The sequence below is a fragment of the Oryzias latipes genome, chromosome 21 (assembly GCF_053564925.1).
Source record: "Oryzias latipes strain Hd-rR chromosome 21, Olatipes_Hd-rR_3.1".
NCBI lineage: Eukaryota > Metazoa > Chordata > Actinopteri > Beloniformes > Adrianichthyidae > Oryzias > Oryzias latipes.
This window is the reverse complement of record NC_136257.1, coordinates 11,447,241-11,469,613: the sequence shown is the minus strand read 5'-3', so window position 1 is coordinate 11,469,613 and position 22,373 is coordinate 11,447,241. Positions and strand designations below refer to the sequence as shown.

Genomic DNA, 22,373 nt, shown 5'->3' with positions numbered 1-22,373 from the left:
ATTTCCTGGGTTACCTGCTTTTTCATAATGAAAGCAATTGTCTATTTCAAATTTGACCAAAATATCACACAAAAAGCCATTCTCTACAATGCTGACCTTCAAAAATCATCAAAACTACAAGATTTTTAGTTGATGCGGCGACAAGTTGTAGTGAATACACTTACACAAGTGATGGTACGTTCACACCGAACGCGATCCATGCATTATATTCGCGTAGGCCACCTCTCCTGTGTGTTTTTAGCCTGACTGCTACATGGAGCAGTGTCTGTCTATATTTAATGTACAATGCATGGAAGACACAGTGGATGCTTAGAGATCAGGTTTATTTATTTTCAAGAGTTCTACAATCGGACATAACATAAAGCTTATCAATCCCGGACGAGCCCCCAATTCATGTTATGCCCTTTTCGTCTAGGGAAGATCTTGAGGAACATAACAACAACAACAAAAAGATTGCATCCAGACAACCAACAACAATCAATGACAAAAGCACCAAAAGTCTGATTTATAACTGATTTCTTTATGAGAAAATGATAAATAAAAAAATAACTTAAAGAGGTAAAGCAAACAGGCTTCAGGGTGAACTAAGGCCAAAACAGCAAACAAAACCCCACCTATCTAACCACAGTAAATGTCTTTCCTGAAATAAAATAAAAGGAAAAACAATGACAAACACTAACCTCCCTGAACTAGCAAAACAGGAGAAAACATATGCTAAAGAAAATGGCGGTTCACCCCTACAGCTTCACTTTCAACTATACAGTAAGTCACACAAAGGTATAATGGCGTACTTGTACATGCTTTCTACCTTCCCCAATGGCTCAAGGCACTTTACAGTCACAAACCCATTCACCCATTCACACACACACACATATTCACACACAGGTGGCGGCTCTGCTGCCGAACACTGGTGCCAACCTTCCACCACAGGCAAGGTGGGGTTCAGTGTCCAAGGACACTTCGACACATGGGCGGACCTGCAATCTTCCGATCAGAGGTTGACTGCCCTATCGCTGCACCATGGCGACCTAGACAAAAACATAGAAGGCCAAACTGCACTGGAGACTGGTTACAGCAAAGCTTCCTTCTCCCAGGCTAGAGGTCCACACAGTGCTTTGGTCAGTGGGAAGCCACACCTTTTCAGGACTACACTTGTGAATGATCAGACACACAAAGTTCCACAAAAAAACAGAGGTCCCACTCTGACCCTGAAATAAAATTTACAAAACACAGAATTTAAGAATTAATAAACAAGCAGAACTAAGTACTGCCACAGCTGTAACACCAGACATGTGTTGTACGTTCAAGAATGCACTATACATGGTTTCATGAATGCAGTTTTAGCATATGGTATTCACACTGGACAAGCATGGAGTGCCAAGGAGAGGTTGGTTTTTTTATTATTATTTTGTTCTTTTACTGTTTACCAGTGCTTGTCCGCCATCTACAATTGGTAGGGGCTTGATACGAAAAGTCAAAGTGGTGCAAACCTTCTGAATCTTTCTCCGAGTTTTTTCTTTCACAGCTTTATGTATATGAAAGTCTTGGTGTCATATAATTCCCGCAGGACACAAACCAAGTTTATTTTGATTTCTCCTCTGTGATCATGTTCACAACGGTTGGTACTTCCATGTTTTGAAAAGGATGCTATCCACAGGTCACTACCAAATCCAAGTCCCCCATTGGTCACAGTTTAGCGTTTGTGCGATTTCGCAGTCAAAAGTTCAACTGGTATAACTTCCAACGAGCACCCAATTTGTATTTAGAGCACGCAACCGGACTTAAAAACCTGCATAGTGATGCAAGTTGTCATTGCTGGTGTAAATGTAGCTTGAGAGTTCTTAAAGTTTTCTGAAGTTGTGATGCAAGCACTGCTTCCACACATGATGCCAACTTATTCAAAGTGAATGAAAAAAAACAGACAAGAGATCTAAATCTATCTTCAGTGAGAATGTGATGATCGCCTTCTAGTTAAAGGGGGCATTGAATGCAGCTACAAATAGTCAGATCCACCCCCACACCCTTTTATTTTTATTATTTATTATGGACTCTTATAATCAACTTAAATAAGACTGAAAATATACTTCCCAGAAGTTTCAATCAGTTTTCCTTCCTCTTTAATTACATTTTTTTACTGATCACATTAAAAAAACAGTCCTCATGTGTGTTAGAATGGGACAAAAAGGACTCGTTTTTCCACAATGCCCTAACTTTTTTCCTTGTTTTAGTAGCAGCAACTGTGGTTTACAGAATGCATTCAGCATCCTATAGTCTCAGCTCTTTTGCCACTAAAGTGCCTGCTTAGTCTCTGTTCTTCCTGCTGTGCAGAAGCAGATGCGGAGGAGCAGAGATAACTCTTAACTTTGTTTTGACACTTTTGATTAAGGACCATTGAAGGAACACCTGTATGGCGGGAGGGAACAATGCGGCGAGCCCATAGAGAGATTGATTTTGTGCATTAGAGAAGCAGCCTTTGTCTAAAGCCACGAGGCCCTTTGTTATGCTAACTAGCCGTGGAAGATTTCCAATTCAATTTCACCTGAACGCTGGTCAGCCGTACGCTCTATTGTATGTTGTCCCTGGGGCCTGGCAGCACACCCTCACCACCACCGCCGCCGCCGCCGCCACAGCAGCCTCTCCTCTGTCGTCCCTCAAACTGCAATTTCTGAGGAGGGTGCGTTTGGATGTGAGCGTGCTGGATGTGTGTGTGTGATGAGGGGGTGCTGCAGACGAGATTGACAGCCGACTGGATACTCTTGCCACAATATTCTCTGCATCCTGTCCTTGTGTGTGCAGCGGGCCGCAGAGAGGATCACAGTGAAATGAGATGATATTAATTATCCTAATCCTGATAGCTCTCTGTGGAACTCTGCTGCCACTCGTCTGTCTCAGGAGAGGACTTGGATGGTCAGACAGAGAGAATGTCAGAGAAGTGAAATAAAAGCAGATAAATTCAGTAGAGAATTCTGCCAAACAAAAACGGCTGCTTACACAGAACGAGGTACTTTCCCTCCTCCTGTCTTTCCTTTCTTTGTAGCTTAATCGTCCACTCTAAAGTCATAATTTATAGCTTTCCTTTTAACCCCTTTTTCCATTAAAAAACGTCTCACCGTGATCATCTTTTGATCTGTTGAATGGCGTTCCCAGTGGTCTTTTAATTATGATAGTGCAGTAGTTTATAAGAAATTTGCTGGAGTTGGGGCCTCCGTTGGCAACCCCGCCCCTATCCATTTGTTCACATCTCGGTAGCTTACGGCCCCTCACAACCCCAACCTAACATTACCAGGGCAACGAAAATGGCGAGCAATATTGGAGCTATCCAGCCGTACAGTTTTGATCCAGATTCCAACTCAGACAAGGAAAACAAAGATGTTCATGGATCTGTTTAGTCTGCAAGTGGATGCATCAGAATGAAGCAGAGCAGGAAGCTTGTAGCTTGCCGTAGTAGCTTCTACATTACAACTATAAGCTTTTTCAAACTGCAGTTTTCCAACTGCTCCAGATTCACGATTTGAATAAAGAAATATTCAGAAATGCAATTTTGTGCTTAACTTTCTTTAAATATGTCCTCCATTATGAGAAAAATGGCACAAGAACATGTTAAAAACACCAACAATTTTTCTCAGAGTGGGTCTTTAAGAAAAATCATCTCTTTTATTCTTTTGGAAATAGGAAACTACTAACCTTTTTAAACTAATAAAAACAACTTTTTCTTACTTACAGATCAAGTTCAGTGCTTTTCTTTAATTAGTATTTACATTTTGCCACATTGGTTTGAGTTGTTTCCTAAAGAATTCATTTTATTTTAATAGCACTACAAGAAAGTCCTGATAATTGAAGTGGAGGCTCATTGTTTTACACACAGATTTGCATTAAGATCAAGTCTCTGCAGTGATAAAACAGCACAATGCTCAGCTGCATCCATTTATTCTCCATGCAATAAGAAAAACTTTCCAACTTACTCATTATGCTTGATGATTGTGTTATTTCCTCTGGTGTCACACTCCACTAGGCTGGATTTGATAACTTGCGTCTGAGAGCTCACTTCATTAATTAGTCTTTTTCTGTCTGTAAAAGAAGCTGTGCGTTTTATGATCAAAATTCTATACAACCCTGGACATGAAAACCACAAAAATATAAATATATTATTTCCTAAAAATTAATACCTTGTAGCCACAAATAGGTAGTTGGAGTGCAGAAATTAGTATTTTGTGCGCATTAAATAGTATTTTGTGGGCACAAATGACTATTTTTGTGGGAAAATTGGCACTTTGTGGCCACAATTTAGCATTTTGTGTGCAAAATGCTAGCGGTGTGTTTGGCAAGAGTCTGGCGATACCATACGTATTGCAATAGATCTCAAGTTTCTGGAGTGAAGCATCTACAAAGCACCACCCGTATTTTTATACATGGTACTGGTACTGGCAGCAATGTGTCACAAAGTTTTGGTTTGGTACCCATCCCAAGCAAAAAGTAAAGTAGTACATGTCTTATGACAAATAAAACTGCAAGACCTACTAAATATTTAGCTTTTAAAACAAGCTGATTCTCGCAAGATCTTGTTGTCTTGGTGCGGTGTAGAGCTGCTCAAAGAGGCTCAGTATGCTTTGTTGCCAACTTTGTTGGACGTTTAGGTGGAAAACGAGTCAGACGCTGAAGAACGCTCATATGTAATTAAATAAATATTGTCTGAAAAAAAAGAAATATGGCGATATATCGCCATATTTCTTTTTTTTCCTTCCACAAAATAGTTTGTAGCCACTCATTTGTTTCCACCAAATGCTGATAAAATACCAACTTGTGGCTCTAAAAAGCTATTTTATGTACATAAAATACAAGTTTGTGTGCACAAAATGCCAATTTTGCCAATCTGTTGAGCATTAAATTAGTTTTGTGACCGCAAGAATTTTGTGACCACAAAATGCTAAAAGTAAATGCAAATTTTTGGCCACAAAATATTAATGCATAAAATACTTTTAAAATGCATAAAATGGCAAATTTGTCCCCACAAAGTATACATTTGTTGCCACAAATTTTGTGATTTGTAACCGCAAAATACTAATTTGTGGCCACTAAATACTCATTTGTAACCACAAAATGCTAATTTCTGATCACAAACTACTAGTCTGTGTGTTTTTGTAACTGCCAATTAGCGGTCACAAATCAGTGATTTGTTTGATTTTTTTTTAAATCATGTCCAGGGCCCCATTAAATGCAGCTAAAAGATTATAAAAAGTTCTGGCATGTGGAGGTCCTCCTGCTCTTTTGTCATTTTGGCCTCCTGCGTAATTTTCATTCCTGCATCCGTTTGTCTCGTGCTCCTGTTCATACAGTGCATTTCTCCACATTTAAGATTAATTGATTCACCATTTATCTGTGTTTTCATGCTTGTTTCCAATTCTGATCGTTCTTTGTTCTGTAATGGAGCACATCAACATAAATGTGCGCACAGAAAGGCCTAATCCTGGCCTCAAGTGGAGGTACAGTATATTTAGAATGCTTTGGATTGTGAGGGTTGTTATTATTGAATTTGAGTGACGATCACGCTCGTTTGATCATGAATCAATGCTTTGCTGTTGCGCTGGGATGTGCTTGAGGGCTCGCTGAGGTGTAGAAATTGTTTCATGGGGCATTTTGGTCTTTGAGGAGCTCTTGTCTTTTCTTTCTTGAGCTTGCCCCGTAGCCTGATGAGACCCCTGCAGGCGCCCCACTTACTCACACTCTCCCTGAAACCAATGCTGCTGACAAAGTGAAGTAAGGAGAATAGCTGTTTACCTCTTGTGCCGGAGGTATCGGTGCCAGCGTGGAGTGGAGCATCTTCCTCCTCCCCCCGCCAATTCAATAGGCTTGTGAAGTGTGAAGTATATTTTTGTTCTTGTGTTTTTATACCAATTTTAATTCCACAGCTGCATATCTGAGAAGCAGGATTTCCTTGGTTAGCTTCCCAGATTTATTTCTCTCAGCGTAGCTGTCTTCCTCCCTTGTATCCTCCTTCTCTTACCCCAGCAATCCTTAACCTCTCTGTCTCTTTTCCCCGTAACAAGCCCCCCGCCCTCCACCCCTACTTAAAAAAAAAAAAACAAATAACAAAAAAAAACAAAAAACAAATGCACACTTCCCACCCTCCTCCCCACTCTGGTGCCTGAGGGCTGATTACTTCAGTGAAAATACCGCCATCATGTACCGCTGCCAGATTCTGCCAGCCCAAGCCTCTGCCACCCCGCCCCTCCCTCCATCGCCCCCATATCCACATCCCTCGACTTAGAATAACCAATCTGATGATGTGACAGTTTCTTTCTCCCTGTAGAAAATCTGCCTCTAACCCTTTTTCTCTCCCTCTCGCATTTTAGATTCCAGCGTTGTTTGACATGTTATGGAAGGGTTTCAGCTTCCCACCTCCGCAATCCTTATTCTATCCCAGGGAAGCGGTTGGCATGGGAATCTAATACTTGGCAAAGAGGGCACGGAAGGAGGTGGTGATGAAGGGACGTGGGGTTGGGGTGATTTAAAAAAAAAGTATTTTCAAATGCTCTCTATTTCATACTAGTTTTTCTTTTTAAACATCATTATTTCCAGCAATTCCTCAGTTGGAATAGTTTTTTTATTTTGCTTTCATGCATTTATGGTGTGACCAAACAAAGTTGAAACAATTTTGTCTTTCTATCATTTTGCTTTGCACCAGAATTTGGGTCACATCAGAGTATTGTGGTTCTTTTTAAAAACAAGGACAAGTTCACATCTGCAATACATGGACACCAATCAAAACATTTGATATAGTGGATCCACTATGAGGTGGTGCCTGTTCTTCAACTAAAGGTCGTGTCACACAGCCTCTAAGTACATTTTGCGCTTTTTCCACGCATAATATTTTGGTCTTACGTGATTCATGCGTGACATAGGTGATTCAAACGTCTTCCTTGGGATTGTCCTTTGTCAATGTGCGCAGATGTCCGTCGAGGGTTTCAGCCAATGGGTCTTTACGAGAATTCAGTTTTGAGCTGTTCAAAATTTTTGGTCGGGTATGAATTATCCAGCGTATGTGTATATCATGTAATTTATATGCAATTATTACATTAGTCTTACGCAATTGTTTGCGATTTTTGTGAGATACATTCACAAATTTGTGGTTTTCTACTTACACTGAACAAAAATATAAACGCAACACTTTTGTTATTGCACCCATTTTTTATGGTATGAACTCAAAGATGAGACTGGACTGGACCAACATTCCACAGGCCACAATAGACAACCTGATCAACTCTATGCGAAGGAGATGTGTCGTACTTCATGAGGCAAATGGTGGTCACACCAGATACTGACTGGTTGTCTGGGTCCCCTGACCCCCTCAATATAACAAAACTGAAGATTTCAGAGTTGCTTTTTCTTGTGGCCAGTCTAATGCACACCTATGCAATAATCATGCTGTCTAATCAGCATCTTGATATGGCACACCTGCGAGGTGGGATGGATTGTCTTTGGCAAAGGAGAAGTGCTCACTATCACAGATTTAGACAGATTTGTGAACAATATTTCAGAGAACTGGTTATTTTGTGTATGTGGAAAATGTTTCACATCTTTGAGTTCATACCATAAAAAATGGGAGCAATAACAAAAGTGTTGCGTTTATATTTTTGGTCAGTGTATATCTGTCTATTTCTGTTTAGTTTGTTTGTTAAGCTGAGTTCCTCGCCTTTTAGAAAGACTGTAGGAATGCAATAACAAGAATAAAATCAAATTGAGCCGTAAGAAGAAATGCAGATAAATGCCTCCTTTACTCTAAAGCAGGGGTGTCAAACTCATTTTCACCGAGGGCCACATCAGCATAACCCAAACCACTTTGCACATTGCACCGGCCCCTTTTGAGGTCCCACGTCGCTCCTTCGGGCTGTGCCCGACCAGGGCCCGTGAGAAGCACCACGGGCCCCACCTGCGAGCCCCAACCCCGGACCTGGCTCCAGAGTGGGGTCCCGGTGACGCCAATCCGGGCGACATAATCGGGTCCTTGTTGTTTCCTGTTACCAGGGGGTTCTGAACCGCTGTTTGTCTGGCTCGTTACCCAGGATCTGTCTGCCATGGGAGACCCTACCAGGGGCTTAAGTCCCAGACAGCTTAGCTCCTGGGATCACTCGAGCTCCCAAACTCCCCCACCACGTTAAGGTGGCGGTTCACGGGGGAGTAAATACCTTGTTCACGAGTGAGGGAAGACCGGAGCATGAGATTGACAGGCGGATTGGAGCGGCGTCCGTAGTTATGCGGTCGCTGTATCGGTCCATTGTGGTGAAGAGAGAGAGCTGAGCCACAAAGCAAAGCTCTCAATTTATAATAATAATAACAACAAAAGTGTTGCGTTTATATTTTTGTTCAGTGTATGTCTAACAAACTACCACACATATACTACACAGCACACATTTCACGTTCTAATTACAGAACTGACAAATGAATTGCATATAAACAGGGCAATGGTCACGCATGCTTCATGTTCAACATTGATTTACGTGTGCTTTGCATGTTTTATTCATACTTCTTCCGGGTTTTTAACGTTGTTCATTCGTGATACATCTGTGAACATTTTACTTGCACACAGCAACCTTTCTCATTTTTTCCCACATGTATTCACGTATGATGTATGACCAATTTTCATCCGTGCAATAAAACCAAAATGTGAAAGTGGCTGTATGACATAGCCCTAAGGTGAAGGTGGACAAAGAAACACCAGTCTTCAAGGTCTGGAAAAAACCCACCCCAGAAGGCAAATGGTAGGCCTCAGGTACACCTCCTGTTTTTTATTTCAAGGTCCTACAAGAAATATACAATATTATTTTTTTTCAACTGACCACACACTGGCTATTATCTTATTTCCAGCCAAAAAATCCTGCAACACTATTTTCTACTTTTGAAAATCAAATCATGTCTAGGTACTGAAAACTGTTTGAAAAGTAAATGGAAGCACATCAGTAACTTTGGTGCAACATTTCAAGGCCTTTGCTGTTCGAATCTACAATTCCAAAATACATCCAAAATCCCAGAAATATCTGCGGAAAACAAATGTGCAACGATGCTCACTAGATTGACGAATGTAGACCACAATGCAAAAAATATTGAATGAAAACATGTTTACATTTATTTTTTATAAACAATTTTTCACAGGTTTTCATCTTCAGAACAGTGGATTCATAGATAGTCTTTGTAAAATATTTGTATTTATTAGATTTTTACTCTAGGAAACTGGTGACTCAAAATAAAAAAAATCCTGATATAAACTTCAAATAAAGTTCAGTCTTTTGGAACATTAAACATTATAAAATATAATGATTAAAGAGTTTCATACACCTTGCCTGTGCGCAGCTCAGTTATTAAAGGGCCTATATCATGCAAAATCAACTTTTTTTTCTTTTAAGTGTATTGTAATGTTAATTTTTCCGAGAATAACTACTCCAAAGCGATATTTTGATCCGTTCACGCATTTCTGAGAATTCGTCTAAAACCCTGCTCTCTGAGCACCAGCCCTTCCCAACTCACAAAAACAAGCAGGTTCTCCTGAGCTGACAAAGACAAGTAAGGAACCGCCCATTCCAGGAAGAGTCTGCGCTGCAAGCATCTACCCCAGGCTAACACACACACACTCACTTTCTCCTTGGAGAAAGTAAACTTTTATTTTATATGCACAACCATCTTTTTTTTGTGGGCCAAAAGGTTGACGTTAGGTTGACATCATAAAATGGGCGGCACCCACAAGGAGCCAAAGGCGGTGCTTCAGAGATCGAGTCGTCTTATTTTCAGGTAGGAAAATGGTCTCGCACAAATATCTACGATTTCACAAAAACTCGTTCTTTAGTGTGCCGGAGGTAATATATGATCATATACATGGATATAGTTTAGTCTGAAAGGTTTAACAAAAGCATGATATGTGTCCTGTAAAAAAAAGAATTGCGACAAACAAACAGTATATTATACATTATACAATCTGACATCATTAACTAAACGTTTAATGTTTTATAAAGCTGATGAAATTATGTTTCCTTCCATTCATGTCTGATAAACGTAATTGACTGAGCACCGTTTAGTAGTGAAACTCACTTTCCAAAGACCTTTAAGCCAAAGAGGATGTGTTGATTAAAGAACAAGGCACTTTGACTCTGAACCTAATCACAGCTCACCGGTTGGGCCGCGCCAACGCCGCCACAGGGGGTTGATAGTTTGCAGTCTCTGACTCCACTCATAAACTCGTTTTCCCCCTCACAGCTAACTCATGGCCTGGTGCAGTAGGGGGCAGCATTTACTCCTATAGTGCTCACAGCACACCGTTTTTCGAGTCAATGGGCCGGTACGATGCCGGAGAGGTCACAGCTAACATTGTAGTACTTTGAGGCCAGAAGCCAGACCTTAAACAAGAACATCTAACACTAGCCCACACAAGTGTCGCAAACCTAAACTAAAAAAAAAGGCAAAAAGTACGACATCATACAAATGTTTGCACAAGAAGCTAACCAGACCATGACAGAAACTCAACTGAGGACTGGTTTAGAACGTCATCTAAACACTTATAATAATCTACCAGCAACATTGATGTATCTTTACTTACCTGTCAGTCAGCAACGAGCAATTTTCAGACCAGTAAACGTGGTCAGTTATGATCTGCTCGTATTGATTTAAGGTTTTGTGTGCAGACACTTTGTTTCTGGTTTCCTTCAGTGCATTGTCCAAAAGAAGTGCTGTCTGTCTTCCTTTTTTGCCCGTCTCTGTCTCTTTCAGAACATTGCGATCTGGTTGCCTGCAGATAACTGCAGTCTTTGTGAAACACATTGCAGACCCTTCCGTACTGTTCATTCAGACAGCATCATGTCAGGCGTATTTATTTGTCAATGCTCATTTTCATTCCACAAAAGTAAAAAAAAGATGTGCTGGGTTGTTGTGTAGGATGAAACATGTATGGTTTGACATAGAGACGTAGAATAAGAGTTCTTTAATAATTGTGCCAGTCAAGACCCCACAGGGTGTTGGGCCTGCAGTTGGGCCGCATATGCATCGCATTGTGCTCCATATTAACATGTATGGGAGAGAAGATGAGCAACGATAACCCTGTCTGGACTGAGCTGTTTATCAATGCGCCGCTCCTCTCAGCATGCAGAGCAGCCCTGGCAGCCCCCAGTGCGAGCCCGAGCAGCCAGAGCTGTCATTGTTTAACGCCTCTCCTGATTAGTTTACTCTCGCCTGATTAGAAATTAATTAAAATGATGACACAGATCCCAGCAGAGTAGCAGGGGAAGAGGAGGAGGAGGGCAATGAAGGATTTTCCGGGGAGGGGGCGGGAGTGCAGGCAGGGGGGGGTTAAGGTGAAAAGAGGGTTAGTCATTTGTTGGTGATGTCCACAGGGAAGAGGTTAAGTAAAGTCAGAGAGCTTTTAGCGGGAAAGTGTGCAGGAGAGAGGGATTTGATGTGGATTGTGTGGCAGGCAGATGGGAAAGTGTTTTGGGGCAGAGGGGTGGTTTGTGGGGCTGGTGGGGGTACAGCAGGAGTGGTGCTCTGGCGGGGGACAAACATGGCTTAATAAGCGACTCTTGTCGCAATCAGAACATCGTTTCCTCATGCATTCTAATGAGCTAGCTGTTGCAGCGGAGATCAGTTCCCTCTCTAATTTATTCAATATGTTTTGTGTATTCACCCTGTTTATTTAATAACATGGACCGTGCACATTAATCAACATCTCTGCCATCATCAGTGCAAATATTCTGCTGAGAGTTTTCTCTCCATATCTGCCTGGGTCATGGCGCTGATTCTCAGGACAACATTGTTGCGCCTCCACTATCTTCCTCCTGCTTATTGCATTTGGAGACACGACGAAAGAAAAAGTCAGAACAAAAACTCGGAGTATTAACGCCGAGGCTTGATAAGGCGGCGGTTGATCACAGTGGAGACATTTGAGTGGGTACGGGTGCAGCTTGTTGGAGTCCATCGTTGTAGACCAAGTTAAACTCTTTGCTTTGTTTCACCTGCTGGTAGAGACCAGGAGAGACTGTGGACTGTAAACGAGAACTGGAGGGAGTGAGTGTGACGTCGCCCATCGAAAATGCTTTAGCCAATTCAATCAATTCAGTTGCCATTTATTTGTGATCTAGACATGGCCATGTTGGAACCAGACAATGTTAAGGCCACACAGCTACTTTGTACATATTGCGTGGATGAAAATTGGTCATATGTGGAAAAAGTGAGAAAAGTTGTAGTCTTTTCATGAAATCACAGATGTATGACAAAACAAAAACGTTAAAACCATGGAAGATTTACAAAAAAACCACACAAAAACCACGTACATCAAAGTAGAACATGAACTATAAGTGGTATTTGCGCTGTTTGATATTCATTGGTGATTCATGTGTCAATTGCGTAATTTCTACGTGACATGTGAGCTGTACGCGATATAGAAGTTAAACATCGGTGGAAAAGTCCGTCAGACATACTTGGAACGGTCATGGAAAGCGACAAATTTTCATATGCATTTTACAAAAATTACACACAATTGCTTAAGGTTTTATGTGATAATTGTGTATAAACTACATATATTACGTGTAAACTGTGTAATTCTCAACCGACCAAAAATTCGTAACAGCTCAAAACCAAATCCACATAAAGGACCTGTCGGTCAAAACCCTCGATGAACATCTGCGCGCGTGTACGAATGACAAACGCAAGAAACACTCGTGAATTACATATATCATGCCTGCCTCAAAATGTATGTAATGCCTGTGTGACACGGCCTTTAGTGAGCAGGGATTGGTCCGAGTCTGAGTCAAAATGTCTTTAGTCATTGCATTGTAAGCTTGTTGGAACTTCACACTCCTACCATTCGAACGCGCCCTCAGGAGAATCTGTCAATCCAACATTTCAAACATTTGCGAAAGACCACATTGTTTTATTAAAGCGTCTGACTGGCCAGTTTGTTACTTAAATAACTTTCACTACAGAAAAAAAATATCCTGAAAAGGATTAGGATTAACAAGAAACTTGTTAGAAAAATGTATCAGAGCAAGAATGATCATTCTGTCTGGGTGTTTTAACAATGATTCAATTCATATCACAATATGTGGCTGACAATACGATTCATAGTTGATATGGGTTCAATTTTAAACAACCCAATTCGATCCGATTCACTGACTTAAAATGGATCCAAAACATTTAGCAAAAAATCAAACCAGTGTGACTCAGAGGTAAATAGCTGATACTGAACAGTGCAGGTGAAGTTTTCCAGATTCCTTGTGTTTCTTGCAAGATAATGAAGTGTAAATTAAATATGCGTAAAAACAAGCAAGTAAACAAGAATGCATGTCAAATCCATTTATATTTTAGTTTCCCTAAGTTCAGCCCACTGTTTTTCCACATCCAAATAATCCAAAGGGAACATTATTAGAACATTGCACAGTGTATGGTCACATGTCTTTGCTAAATTCAAAGTGTTTAGACTGGAATGATGAACTGATCAGTCTTTGCTGACATCACGTGTGTTGTCTGCTGTGATGCACTTGGTCGTTTTTAAATTATAGTAAAATAAACCTACTCTTCCTCAATCCAAATAGTATTTTCCAATATTATTATAATCAAATAATCAAATTTTAAATGATTATCTAATAGTTAGTATCGGTTGATTTGATTCGATTAACAACTTGCCTCAAACAGACCGATCTGGTTGGATTATATGAATTGATTAATTCTTACACCACTACATTATTCTGACAAATAGAATGACTGGGTGATAGCCTTTTTTTTTTTTAAATCTATGGGATTTTGGTTTCTTGGAGCTAACGGGTACTTCCTTTTTTGGAATGCAAGAGGGTCCATTTCTCATATTGAGTCAATGAAAGAGTCATCTTTCATCCAGAAAAGCTTTCACACTCCATCTAAGTTGCTGTTTTTTTCTCTCTCTATCCCAACTTCTTGCTTCCCTGCCACAGCACATTTACTTGATCCGTGCTTCTGGATGTAATCTCCTCCTTCCACTGCACCTCCCTTTTCTTCATGTCAGAATGTAACCAAAAAAAAAAAAAAAGGTTGAAAAGGGAAGTTGATGTGCCATGGCTGCCTACATGTGTGTGCGGAGTAGAGACTGGTGGGTTTCCCATAGCAATGAGGGGGCCGAGGTTCTCCTGGTAACCTAATTGGCATGTGTTTCCTAGCGGGCCTCATTGTGGCCTCTCCTAATCACCGTCCCCAGCCCTAACAAGAGCGACCTACAGTATAGCTGCGGCGCTGAAGGAGCATGTCTTTTGTTGTTTCATTTCTCCCTCTTTCTTCTTCCTCTCGTTTGTCCTCAGCCCCTCCGTCCTGAGAGAGGGACTCGTCGATGCGGCCTGATTATCGCAGCGAGGTTCAGAATTGTGCATCTTTGCGATGGCACACAAACACACCATGAAGACAAAACCAAATAAAAAACAAAAAACAGTTGGATTATTGAGGCAGACTCCTGCCCAACTGAGCTTGTAAACCCTAATTGGGAAATGCTTTAAATAATTTCTAATTAGCACAAGTGTGGTAATAATTGGCGGGGTAATCTGAGGATTAATTAGCAGTGTTGTTATGTGTGTTTGTCTGTGAATGAGGGTGTGTGCGCGCGGTGAGCACGCGTGGGTCATTGTGCGTGTGCGTCTGTGCGCTCACTCAGGCCTGGACGGGCGGCTGAATAGATCCCAGGTTCTGCAGCTTGCTAATGGAATCCCGTCCACTCAAGGAGGTCTGTGGAGGAGGGAGGCCAAGACAGAAGCACCTTTGTTGGCCACGTTGTACCGTGGGTGGCCCCCTCCCCGCCTTCAGAACCTCATTTGTATCACGGCGGGCATCCACCCCCCTCCTCTTTTCTGACCCCCACCCTATTTAACAGCTAACCCGGTCTCTGCCTCCCCTTCACCTCGTTCAGCCGTCCCAGCTCGAGCCCCCACCACTCACTGCTCTCATCCTCTTTCTTTGGCTAAATGACACGTTTTATTTTCTTTGACCCAATATGCACCCAAGCCCGGCTGCGGTTCTCCCTCTTTCCGTCATTGCCGAGCTGTTTTCTTTCTGCCACTCTCTCCTCTCCAGTCACGTTCACCCTCTTTTAGCCTCCCATACAGCCCCGTCCCTCTCCCCATCCTCCTGTGCAGGAGAGGGCGAGGAAACGCTGGGCCCTTGAGTTGTGTACTTCCACCTGGTCTGCTCTCTAATTACTGCATCCTTTCTTCTGAGGAAAAAAAAGAGGAAAAGGAGGAACAGGACTGCAACCACTTGTTGCACCAAGCGAAGGTTTTATAAGACCCTCCTCCCCCCCGTCTGAACTGGTAGCATTTTCCAACGTAAACCTAACCTTTGATGGGTTCCTTGGATTTTTTTCTATTTTTCATTGCCATAAAAGCTTTACTTTGAAGAACATTCAAGCTCTGTATCTCATTGCCATCTGTATTTTGCTCCGCATTACATCAAGGATCCACTCAGAATTTTGGTCATTCATCTTCTGGTGTCAGCAGACGTACTGAGAATCGCTCTCCCATTCACTCCGTCACCTTCTGCCTCCCTTCTCTCACTCCCTATCTCTGTGTGGCAGATGGCTCTTAAGGCCATACAATTGGGAGGCAGGAAGCAAGTAAACAAACAAACCAGGATCAATAACCCGACAGACTAATTGAACCACGTCAGAAACAATTTTCCTGAAGCTGGCTTTTAGTCAAGATGTCTCTCTGGACAAGATCAAAAAGTTCGACTGGCAGGATGAAGACTTTAAAACACATTCCCCTTCCTGTTTTACCAATTAATATTAATAGAACAGAATTATGAATCATCTATTGCATTTTTGTTGAATTTGTTGTGTTTTTTTTAATTTTTTTGATATAAAGTTGTGTTTTAATGACTTAGTGTTTTTGTGCTCCCACGTGTATACTCACTAAACTATCTAAAGATGTAACCATAGGTTCTCTATAAAATCTATAAAAGTTCTGATTCAATAAATCTATTTCCCAAAGCTGCAAACTTTTTGACACTTGCAAAGATTTAAACACTTTTTAAACGTTCAAGATATTTTACCAGGTTTTGACTAGTAATTGTCTTATTACTATTAGTGTTCTTTTCCTATTTTTAGGCTACCCGTTATTGCAGTGTGCCATGTGGCGGTATTTTCTTTAGGATACACTGCAAAAAGAGATCGCCTGAAATAAGTTCCACACAAGCATTCAAAAAGAGAACAATGAGCTAAAAAAGCTCAATGTTGGAAAGAATATTTTAAAGTTGAATGTTCCACAGCCCAATAATACGATTTTTTTCCTATTTCTAAGCAAATGTGTTGTATTTTTGAGTTTTTATTACAGCGACAAAAAAGTAGTGTAATAAGTGGAAATGAACAATTTTAGAACAATATGTGAACAAACTGAGAAGATCTTAGTACAATTTGGTCCATTTTTAACAAATCCTTATAAAATCTAAAACTGACACTTATTCTAAGAACATAAATGTACATTATTGTTTCTACAATAATATAAAGAAGGCCCATCTAACTTGTCAACATTTACTGAAATGTGAAATAGCATCATTAAAATTAAACCAAAATTCTCCGTACAATTTGATTTTTTTAATCTTAAATCAAAATGTTTTTTTGTCCAGAGTTTGAAGAAAAAAGATCTATTTCTAGATCCTGGTTCTTTAATGAGTTAGAACATTTTCCTTGTGCTGAGTTTGAGAAAAGCTTGTAATAGTGTAGAGCAAAGAAAAGGTGACTTCAAACCTGGTAAAAATGCCTTGAATGTCTAAAAACCAGGTTTTAAATAAAATAGTTTGCATTGCACGTGAGTTTGGACAGGTCTTAACATTGATTTTAAACTTTTTTGTCATCATTGATGCATACCCAATCCAGCAGGTTTGTCTGGCTGCCTGGCCAGTTCTTTGACATTTTACTGGTCTGGTACAAGGGCGTTTCCTCTTCCCCTTCCCTCGTCTTCCTCCCATTCCTCCCAGTTAATCAGACTGGAGTGAAAAGGAGGCTGATAAGCCTATTGTCTGGCTGACAATGTCTAGGTGATAGGGCTTTAGTGGCCAACTGGATGGTGCTCGGTTCCTTCTCCTCCTGCATCAACCCATCCGACATTTCCTTCACCCTGAAGCCCCTTCCTCCTCTCTCCTCACCCCTTTTTTTTATCAGTCTTTCTTCTTTCGTCTCTCCAACTCTTACCCCCCTTTGCCTTCTTGCCAAGTCTGAGCCCCGCAGACCCCTGCCACAGCTCGGATTCTTTCCTCCCTGACCTGTCTCTTCATTCCCCTCTCTGCTCACCCTGCGCTTCCCTCCTCTCCATTGAGCGCCGCAGAGCCACCAGAGGGAACTCATTAGTGCGCTGCTCCCAGGTTAATTGGCTTCCTCAAAGAAAAGGACTGAAAAGGAAGAAATGAATAAGAAGAACACCCACTCTGTCCAGGGAGAAAAGGGAATCGACCTGTGTGTTTCTCACACTGGCAGCTCCTCTAAGCAGTGATGCAGCTGCTGTCAGGCCAGATGTGATCCTCTCCCACTGATTATCAGCACGGCCCTGTTAACGGTGCATGCGGAGGGGGCAAGGCCTTAGCCCCTATTGTTGGATTTATCTGCCTCGGAACTATGTAACAAATCTGTAAGGCGCCCCATGTGACAGGTTCATATTTCTCCTTGTAAAGAAAGACGATGATATCAAGCTGAAGTGAAAGCATTATCTCTAGACCATCTAGATGAGTCTATGCAGAGACTGTGGACTCGTGTGCATCCATATACTTCCAGGTTCATGAAAGAGTCAGCAGACTGGGCCTCAGTGGCCCGGAAAGCATGGCCCTTCATGCCCCGAGAAACAGAGGGGAAGGACTCTTGAGGGAAGGGGATGGAGGAGTGGTGCTTGTGACAATAGCAGGAGAGTGTGAGTGCAGCCTGGAGAGCTGTCCACTCTTTAATTAAACACACTTCCTTTTAGTCATTTTGGCCAACAAACTCATGTCACCAAAAAAAAAACCCAGAAGACTGATAAGGTAGAAGCTAAAAAAAATCAGACGCTAACTTCAACCTGTTAAGGTGCAACAAACAAAACCATAAAACAATACAAATATAATGATAAACATGAGTACGCAGTTCAAGCAACTTTATTAGCAGCATCTTTCAGATTTCTTTTATTTTGAAGTCAAAGGCTCTTCTTCTGTTTCTCTCTGACTTTTTTTCTGCAGAAAGAAACTTTCAAAATGCGTTTGTTTTTTACCTTCTTATTTGGCTTCTTTAACTCAGAAAAAGAGCTATAAAGTCTGCAGCACCTCACTTGCCAAGTTAAGTTTTGTTTGCATGTGTGTCTCTTGTGTACAAGTTTAATTCCTGACATGCAGAAAGAATTCGTCATTAGTTTGGCTGCATGCACCAACAGACATTCAGGCATCCTAATTCTCAAAGGTACCTACCGGTAATTTGGCTGTTTGCTTAAAAAAGAAGTTCAGAGTCTGACTTGTCATTTCTCGTTTTTGCAAGTGAGGATGACCTCATTTGGCCTATGAACAAAGAAAAATATTGCTTAACTACTTAAATCATACAAAGATGATCTGCTAGTTTGTGACTTGATATACAGCCATTTGGTGTTGTTAAAAATGTAAGAAAATGCCATTTTATAGCCAAAAACAAAAAAACCTGTGTTGTTTTCTAGGACATAGTTTTTGCAGAGCGGCAGTAGGTTATTAGAAATTCACCTCTAACTTGTGAGTGGGACTGTCAAAGCAGTCCCACTCACATCACCCATAACTGACGTACATAAATCTATTTGTACAAGTGAATGCATCCAAAGGGAGCAGAGCGGGGAACTTGTGGCCGGCTCAAGATCTTTTTTACATGAAAAACAAGCTCTTTTTTAATCTGCATTTTTTCGTCTGTTCCTGATTCGCAAAGATTTAAATAAAGAAATACTCAGAAATGCAATCTGGAGCTGAGTTATCCCCATGTCCTCCATCATCAGAAAAATGCCACAAGAACATGTTAAAAACACCAAAAACACAATTTTCATCGAAGCAGGTCTTTAACTCCGAGTACTGCTATATAGAAAAGACTCTTTTTTTGCCAGTGAAGCAGAAGCATGCACCAACCTTACAATTACTGTGCAGGTAATACAGTGCAGGTTTGATTAACTGAGCTTCACCCTGGTGAAATCAATAAGCCTTTGAGAGAGTATCTGTGTGGTTAAACGCCGCAGAAAGAATGCCGGGAGTGAATGACAAATAACGCCTGTCCTTTCTTCCCTTTCACCTTGTCTCCGTCTCTCGGTCTGGGTCTCACCGGTGAGACTATGACAGGATGAGCGGCTCTCTGGGCCTCTGCCAGCGCGGGGATCACACTCAGATGAGAGGGGCCGAGTGGGGGATTAGAGGCAGGAGTGGCACGAGCATTAGTCTCCTGCTCATCTCTAGCCCGTCTTCTCTGGCTCTGCTTTCGCTGTGTTGGACATCATTACTACCCGACCCACCGCCAGCACACATCGCACACGGACTCACTAACCTCCCCCCTCGTCTTTTCAGCTGAGAGAGAAAGCAAAAAGCAAAGAGGGTGTGTGTGTGTGTGTGTGGGGGGGGGGGGGCATAGATTCACTGCCATTGTGTGTCAATCATTCTGTGTGTGTGTGTGTGTTAGGCAGAGAAACAGAGAAAGAGCTCTTGCCTCCAGTGATTAGCTCTGTCAATGCTGGGCTCTTGCTGCTTACAGAATAATACAGTAAGGCCTTGAAGAGCAGGAGGGAGAGACAGGGAGAGCTGTATGCCTGCAGGCCTGCCGGCTCAGCGGTCAATGGTTTGTGTTGTGTGCTTACCTGTAGCTGTTTGCCTGTCCACTATCTATCCATGTGTTGTTTTTAAATTTTGAAGGCTGTATTTTTGTTTATGTGTCCGTTCCTTAGCCTTGAGGATCTATATCTGATTCACTGGTCAGCAGCCTGAAGCGCTTTTCCCTTCTTACAGTCTCCCTACACTTTCACATGCACATCTTGTGCACACAAGTGGGTGTGCATCGCCTTGAGCTGCAGAGGAACATAAAATAAACACAAACAAGGATGGTGACAGTTTCAAATCGGCTTTAGATCACTATGAAAGGTAAAGGATTAGGATTCTTATTCCGGTCCTGAGGAGATAGGACGCCGTTTTGGAGCAGAGCCCACTCCCCTCCGCCTGCTGTGGGCCGTGTGTCTATCTTCTAATCTTTTAACGCTTTCCTGATATATTTGCATACAGTGGCCTACATAATTTGCATGCTCCCACCTATATATATATATATATATATATATAATATATATATATATATAATATATATATATATATATATATATATATATATATATATATATATATATATATATATATATATATATAGATAGATATATATATATATAGATAGATATATATATAATATATATATATCTATATATATATCTATATATATATATATATATATATATATATATATATATCTATATATATATATATATATATATATATATATATTAATATGTAGATATATATATGGGGAAAAAAAGCATCTTTTCTAAAATTCATTTGTGATGGTCATCAAACTGTTCATTCCTATTCCATGTCACTAACAAACCTTTTATATGTTGCTTAAAAAGGTCACAAATTGGGACATTAATGGTTATTAAAATAAATTCCATCTCATTTAATTAAATTATTCATTTTTTGTGTCAATAAACCTGAATTTCTAAAAGGCTGACATTCCAATTCAAATTATTTTCTATAAAATCCCTCATTTCAATTTTTTTTAATCCTGCTTGAATTAAATTGTGACAAAGGAGGAAGCCACTGCTTTTAAAAAAGACAATTAATTTAATTCACATTTTCATAATATGTCTTAAATAGGTTTATCTAATTGTGTATTGATTTAGGTAAAGTTTGTTACTTTATTGATTTTATTTTTTTGTATTTTTTTGCTGCAGCTACATCAGAACCAAATTTTAGCACATTTCATGAATTTTTTTCTTATTTTCACCACATAATAACGCTTTTTCTAGTTTTTTTTTCCATTTTAAAGAGGGAACTGGATAAAAAAAATCAAATTAAATTTCCATTGAAAATGTTGTTCCTGTTATTCAGATGCTGGTTTGGGCTCCTTTTGTGTGAATCTAATTATTCTCCACTATCAGGACGGTCCACAGGGGTAATTAGTCACTTCTCACCAAAGTCCTGCCTGCATCCTAGATTTTTATCTTAATGGTGACATTTAAAAAAAAGAGACATTTTTGTCTTTTTGTTGAACCAAGTTTTTTTTTCTTCTTTTTCTGTGCTTTCTTAAAAAAATACACCTGCCTTATTTTTTATTTTTTTACATTTTTTGTTATGGAGGGGAGACAGAAAAATCATGTTTTTGCAGAGATGCTGTGCCCCGCCTATCAGAACTGCTACGCAGCGTATAGATATTTCAGCAACCGGAACAGGAGCCGGTGAATGCATGCTTTAAGGGACAGTTCTGCACCGGAGACATGCACACGTGGGAGGAGGAAGAGGAGGAGGAGACGGAGGGGTTTGGTCATTTTGTTGATGCTCTTGAGCTTTGAGCTGAAGCAACACATTTTCTCAAATTAATAAATTACCAGAATCTGTTCATAAAAAGATAATAAATAATAAATAAAACTGATTTTTTTTGTTTGTTTTTTACAAACGTGTAGGAAATTCAGTATCAAACCTGAGTGTAAATGTTATATTTAATCTGCAGCTGGAATAAAAAAAATACTTTTTTTTTTTAATTTCCCCAAGTCGCTTTTATGGTAATGTAATATATTATTATCATTGTTTTTTTTACTGCTGCATCATTCTGCTCTTCTCCAACCCTTTTTGCTCATGTGTGCCACCTGTAGGCTAAGTTCTTCGCAGAAACATTCCTGTGTTGTCACATGCTTCTTTATTTGTGAAGGAAGTGAAAAAATCCCAGATCAGGAGCGATGACCTTCCAGTCATTAAGATGGAATCACATCCGCTTAGCGTTTGCCATTCCCGTCTGCAAAATATCAATTTAGGCTATTTTGTGCTTCAGCAGACGTCCTGGCAGGGCTTGATAATGTGTGATTTTGGTGCCGAATGGGAGAGTGGTGCTTTGGCTTGGGGGGGTTGTCGGTGAAGGTGGGGGCTGTTTTCTAATCAGAGTCACAGTCGTTTTGTTGTCACCTGCTCCCGTACAGACAAAAGTGGCATTTCCTGACTGTTCCTGTCCCCGTCTGAGTTATCTGACACCCCAAAAAAAAAAAAAAATACAGCTACAGGGGGAAGCAGGGAGACGAAGCTCCACAGCCTTATCCCGGTAAGGAGATGGCTTCTTATCAGATCAAGCTAGGAAGTTTATTTTATGGAGTAAATCTGGATAGAGGGGATAAAGAAAT

At 40.7% G+C, this 22,373-nt stretch overlaps 1 long non-coding RNA gene across 2 annotated transcripts in view; it reads left to right on the top strand.

Moving 5' to 3' along the window:
* LOC111946746 (uncharacterized) overlaps positions 1–22,373 on the top strand; it is a 97,987-nt gene that overhangs the window by 19,535 nt on the left and 56,079 nt on the right. The window lies entirely within an intron of this gene.